This window comes from Ursus maritimus, unplaced genomic scaffold (genome assembly GCF_017311325.1).
Source record: "Ursus maritimus isolate PB19 unplaced genomic scaffold, ASM1731132v1 scaffold_14, whole genome shotgun sequence".
Classification (NCBI taxonomy): Eukaryota; Metazoa; Chordata; class Mammalia; order Carnivora; family Ursidae; genus Ursus; species Ursus maritimus.
The window spans coordinates 67,857,962-67,864,256 of record NW_024423786.1 but is presented as its reverse complement, the minus strand read 5'-3'; the positions used below and the strand labels follow the sequence as shown (position 1 = coordinate 67,864,256).

Here is a 6,295-nt window from a genome sequence, read left to right as displayed (position 1 = left end):
GTCATCATGACCGAGAAGACACGGAAGCAATACCTACCCATTTCTCAAGAAATAAAGTACTGCCCAGGAATTTTGTACTCAGCCCCCAAGTTTTTTCCGGATAAAGGCAACAAATGTTTTTGAACATGAGAAACTCAGAGAATATCGTTTCCATACATTGTTCTTGAAGAAACTGCTAAAGCAAGATCTTCACAAGATGGGATCACGAGATGGGATTACCACAAAATGAGTGTGTGTATGTGGCTGGGGACCCGGAGCGGGAAAGGGGGGACAATTTAGTGAAATAACTAGTGGGAATTCCAAATCTGTTTAGCGGGAGGACCAGGATGGAAACAGATGTAGGGCTGATGGTTACAGAGCAGAAGGGACGATTTTACAGACCCAGGAATGTAGAAGTGGTCTGACTAACAAACATTGGGGCAAGAAGGGAAAGTAAAGGAGGGGGTATTGAAAGCACACTGATTTCCGCATTTTTTATAGCCGGGGATCGAGATATCTCATTGAAAGCTGATTTTTAAAAAATCGAGGAATAGAAGTATGTGTAAAATTTCATTTTAAGAAAAAAGGGAACACTAAAGAAAGATAAAGTTGTTTGACATTGGGTGTGGAGAAGGAGGAGGAATAAAGAAAAAAGGGGATGTACTGTGTTGTTGTTCAGGAGGGAGTAACAGAAACGGTGTGAAAGAATAGAAGACTGAAGGTATTATTTACAATCATGGTTATAAAGGCAACCACTTGAATGCAACTTAAACCTTCACATGGTTAGGAGAAACACACCTAAAACAGCAAAGCAAACACAAAGCACATAATAAAAAGGGTAAAGAAGAACTTGAAAGGCTAGGAAAACACAGCATAAAATAACATCACCATCACATGAGCAGGGCTAAACCCATCTATTCCAAGAAAAAAGACTTTCACATTAAATCACAAAACAAAACCTGGTGTTCTTTTCTTTCTCTCTCTCTCTCTCTTTTTTTTTTTTTTTGGTGGGCAGCAAAGCAAAGTTTATTGAGCGAACGTACAAAGCTCTCAAAGAAGGAGGGGACCCAAGAGGGTTGTCCCTGCTGTTCTATACCAGGGATTTGCCTAAAACAAAGGCTTCAGAAAAGATGAAATACAGAAGGGCAAAGCTATATTGGGCTAATGTAAACAAAATTTAGCAAGCTTGTCGTAATATCAGACAAGGTTACATTCAGGGCAAAGGTAAAAAACATCGAATGAGACAAAGGTCATTTTATAATTAAAAGGGACAAGTCACAAGAATATAAAGCTATTAGTGCACAGACAACATAGCATCATCATTTATAACGCAGGACCCCAGAGAAATATGGAGAAATAAAAATACAATAGGCGTAAAGGTTTTAATGTACTTCTCTCTGATTATATCAGGTCAAATTACATAGAAGCCTACACGACATAATAAGTTATATCTCACTGATACGTATCAAAATCCGTATGTGAAGAACAGGGAACATGCATTCCTCTTCAGGGCCCTTAAAACATTCACAGAAATCGACCACTGTTTAGACCACAAAGAAAACTCAACTATTTCAAAGAGACAAAGAAGTACAGACAACGTTGATCTCCCAACTCTGATGACAATGAGATACAACTGAACATTAATGAGCCAATCAGAAACAAAAGACTCTAGTCCCTGGAAGTTTGAAAACTCTCTCACTCTCTTGAAATTTAAAAACTCTACATCAAAGGCAAGTCAAACACCCACATTTTAGAATCTCTACGAAATAACAATAACAGAGATATAATACATCAGACATGTTGGGATATATCAAAAGTAGTATTTATTTATATCAAAGGCTCCCTCTTCCCCCTAAATACTTACATTTACAAGTAAAAATTGAAAAATTAAGCATCCAACTCAAGAAGTCCGAGAGTGACAGAAAGAAAGCAGAGAAAAAGAAATGAATAAATTAATAAAGATAAAAGCAGAAATGAGTGAATGAATGAATTAGGAAACAAGAACGTAAACGGTAGAACTAAAAAATACATCTATGAGCTGAAATGAAAAATACAATTTTAGTGGCGCCAGGGTGGCTCAGTCGGTTAAGCATCTGCCTTTGGCTCAGGTCATGATCCTGGGGTCCTGGGATTGGACCCCACGTTGGGCTCCCTGCTCAGCGGGGAGTCTGCTTCTCCCTCTTCCTCTGCTGCTCTCCCTGCTTGTGCTCTCTCTCTGTCAAATAAATAAATAAAATCTTTAAAAGAAAAAGAAAGAAAAATACAATTTTAAATGGTAACATAATCCAGAAAGTAAAAATAGGCAAAACAAGAAATTAGGGGGAAATGAACAGGTTCTTAAAGCCTGCTTTGTTCCACTTGATACAAATACACTTGAAAACCTGGATGAATTGGATAATTTGCTGTAAGGAAAATATGATTTTCCAAAATTGACTTTAAAAGAGTTTTAAAAATCTAAATTGTGAAATTACTGCAGAAGAAATGAAGAAGGTTGTCAAAGGCTTACTTTCCCCAAGGAAAGCATCAGGCCCAGAAATGTTCAACCGGGCAATGATCAAACCTCAAAGAACAGAAGTTTTTTTTTAATTTTTTAAAAAGATTTTATTTATTTATTCGACAGAGATAGAGACAGCCAGAGAGAGAGGAAACACAAGCAGGGGGAGTGGGAGAGGAAGAAGCAGGCTCATAGCGGAGGAGCCTGATGTGGGGCTCGATCCCATAACGGCGGGATCACGCCCTGAGCCAAAGGCAGACGCTTAACTGCTGTGCCACCCAGGCGCCCCCAAGGAACAGAACATTTTAACACTACTTAAATTGTTCCAGAGTAAAAACAAGAACAAAAGCTTCGAAATTTTTTTTTATGCTGTGAGCATAACATTGATTCTGAAATCCAACATCATTAGACATTCAAGAAGAAAATGATAACTCATGCTCACTTTTGAATATCAATGTAGAAATCCTAAGTAAAGTACAAACAAACAGAATCAGCCATGTACTTAAAAAAAAAAAAGGCAGTATATGTAAGTTTATTCCAGAAATAAATTAAAAATTTTATTGGGGGGGTGCCTGGGTGGCTCAGTGGGTTAAATGTCTGACTCTTGGTTTCAGCTCAGGTCGTGATCTCAGGGTTGTGAGATTGAGCCCTGCATTGGGGTCCATGCTCAGTGCAGAGTCTTCTTGAGATTCTCTCTTCCTTGCCCTCTGCCCCTCCCCCAGCTCACCTCTCTCTCTCTCTCTAAAATAAATGAATTAATCTTTAAAAAATTTGTATTAGAAATTTATTATAAGACTTATTAATTGAATATTAGGAAACTGTTGTCGCAGGTCTCTCGGAGAATGCAATGGGCAAGGATGGATGTCTCCTCAGCCCCCACCCTGTGCAGTGAGGCAAATTGTCTGGTCTGGATGCTCAGTCTTCATGTGTCATCCCTGTTTCCATCAGTCAACTTGCAAAATATAAGACACTCTCCCACCTCTATGCCCTACCATGCCCTGCTCACCCTCACTGCTGCCTCCTCCTTCTGCGAACCTATCTCCTAAGCCCTTCCTATAATGACCTAGAATCTTCTGGAACTTCTGCCCCACACCCTGTATTTTTCTGCTGTAGCCTCAAACACTGTGTCTCCAGCTCCGTCTTCACTGAAACACAGACCTCCCCAAGAACTCCTGAGAACCCCTGAGTCTGTTGTTCTCTAAGAGACTGCTCCCCTGAACTCTTGTCCGAAGTCCTGCTTCTTTAAGATTTCAGTCATGTGACATTACCACCCTCTCCCCTTGCTGATATCTCTCCATTTTCTTATTCACTGAAGACATCATTCGCAGTGATGCAAAAAGTGTTTTGCCATGTGTATGGGTATTTCCACAACCGCGTGCATGACCTTAGCTCCTCCGTTCACCCCACTGCTCCCACTGGGGCTACCCTGCTCGCTGCACAAAGTACATAAGGGTACTCGATGGTCCTGCCTCCACTCCACGTTAGCCATCCACCCTCACATCTTGACCTGGTCATCAGCAACCATCCCTAGTCTCTTACCAGAAGCTCCTCTCCAGCTTGCTTCTTTAATTACTCCAATAAGACAAATAAATCTCTGACTCCCATCAAAACTCCCAGTCTGTTGAACTCATGACTTCTTCCCCACCATTCACCATTCATTCCTCTACTTCACTTATTACTCTGATTAAATCCCATGATTCAGCATTTGACACACACACACACAAACACACACACACACACACACACACAGCCCACACCTATCTGTCCTCATAGACAATTTCCTCTCTTCTTTTCCAGAGAAAACTCTGGTTTTTCTTTTCTCTCTTTCTTCCCACCTCTTCCAGCAGAAGAGGCTATTGTCCAAGCCAGAGTTTCTTAACTTCAGCACTACTGACATTTGAGGCTGGAACATTCTTTGGTGTGGGGGGCTGTCCTGTGCATTGCAGAATGTTTACCAGGATCCCTGACCTCTACTCATTAGATGCTCATAACCACCTCTAGTCATAACAACCAAAATGTCTCCAGACATCACCGTAGTTTCCTGGGTCGGTGTCGGGGGCATGAATCACCCCTGGCTGAGAACCACTAATCTAGACTCATCCTTCTAACTTATGCCTGGGACTCTACCCCCCTTCTAAGGTATACAATCTTTTCAGGAATCATACACTAGGAAATATCTTTTCCTCTCCTGTAGAGTTGGAAGCTCTCTCTCAACTGGATTTTTTTCATAAATCCTTAAGCATCTTTAAAAAAAATGTTCAGCCACACTTCCATCCCCCCCAACCAGTACATCTCCTTCCACCCCCCACCACATCTTGCAAGAGTTGGCCATTCTTCCTGCTTCCATTATTCCCTCCTCCTCTCTCCTTCAAATATGACTCAGGGTTCTTGGCATTCCACCCCCTTCGCTTTCATTACAGTTTTAACTGACTTCCGTGTCTATAAATGCAGTGGACGGTTTTCAGCCTGTGCTCACGTGTGCAATGGAGGAGATTGAGGGAAGTAAAGGTCATGAATTTGGTCTTGACTCTGTTGGATTTAAGGTGTCTCAGAGGAATCCTAGAGAGATGTCGTGTGAGCACTGAAACAGTGAGGGCTGGAGTCAGAGGTTGAGGCTGGGACATAAACTGCCTGGGTTTCCTGCAGTGTACCTGGGGACATACAGGTATGTGTATATGCATGTGGGTAACTAATACCATAGGTGTGATGTTAAGTACCTTGGCAAAGGACAGTGGCGTGTAGAGCAATTAGAATCACTTGAAGGGTTTGCAAAATGCAGATTCCTGGGCCCCACCCCCAGTTTTTAATACAATAAAAACTGAATAGCCTCCCTGTGATGGAGAATTTGCATTTCTGTCAAGTTCCCAAATGATTGATGCTGAAGCTTCTGGTCCAGGTACCACACTCTGCAAACCACTGATCTAGAGTGAGGAGGGGAGGCCCAGGGCTCGACTGGGCGCTCCATTTATCAGTCAGAAGCGGTGGTGAGCCCAAGGGAGACAGAGGAAGGACCCGGAAAAAAAGGACCACCGCCAGCTTTTGGATGGAGAGCGGCGGAGGGTGAAGATGCAGAGGCCCCAGGACTACATCTCCCAGGATGCCCCGCGCCGGCCCGCGCCCGCCCCCTGGAGGCGGCTCCCAGAGGCGCGGGTAGGATCCCAGGGACCTTTCGCGGAGCATCCGTGAGCGCGGGGAGCCGCGGCGGCTGCGGGCTGCGGCTGCGGCGGCGGCGGCGGCGCGGCTGGAGCTAGCGGGGCCGGTGAGTGGGAGCAGCGCTGGTCGCCGGCTCCTTTGCGCCTCAGCCGCGTCGTTTTCACGGGTCGAGCGGGCGAGCGCTGGGGTCCGTGGGTCCGGGAGCGGGGGCGCAGGACGGTCCGTCTGAGAGGGAAGACGCTCTGCTGCTGTTGTTGCCGTGGTGGCCCCGGTCCCCCTCCGCCCGGCGGGTCCCGCCCCCAGCCCGGGACGGACGTCCTACCCTGCCCTGCCCATCCAGCCCGGGAGCTGCGGGACCGGTGCCGCAGGTGGCAGCGGCAGGGGGCCGCCCCCCTCCCCTCCGGGCCCCGGGGGTTGGCGCAGGAGCCCAGGACAGAGGGCCAGGTGACTCCCGAAGACTGCGGCCCTGAGAGGCGCCCCCAGCCCTCGCGGGGGTGGGACAGGTGCGTGGGCACGCCCGACCGGGGCTCCCCGGGCCCCCGGAGCCTCCCGCACCCTCCTTAGTGCTGTCCTGAGGATGCTGTGTGTGTCGGGGACCGAGTAACCCTTGGCCGTCTTCCGCGACCGCAGAGCTCCGGCCCCCTTGTTGGCCTGAGGTGACCGGGGAAA

At 46.0% G+C, this 6,295-nt stretch overlaps 1 protein-coding gene across 4 annotated transcripts in view; it reads left to right on the top strand.

The window, feature by feature from the left end:
- The first annotated feature begins 5,859 nt into the window (after positions 1 to 5,859).
- Positions 5,860 to 6,295, top strand: part of SPECC1 (sperm antigen with calponin homology and coiled-coil domains 1) — a 262,628-nt gene continuing 262,192 nt past the window's right edge. The window contains exon 1 of one of the 4 annotated variants that reach the window (XM_040630107.1): positions 5,860 to 6,129. The gene's annotated coding sequence lies outside the window, so the exon portion shown is untranslated. The remainder of the gene's footprint in view (positions 6,130 to 6,295) is intronic. The other 3 variants (XM_040630108.1, XM_040630110.1, XM_040630111.1) reach the window with 3 other exon arrangements.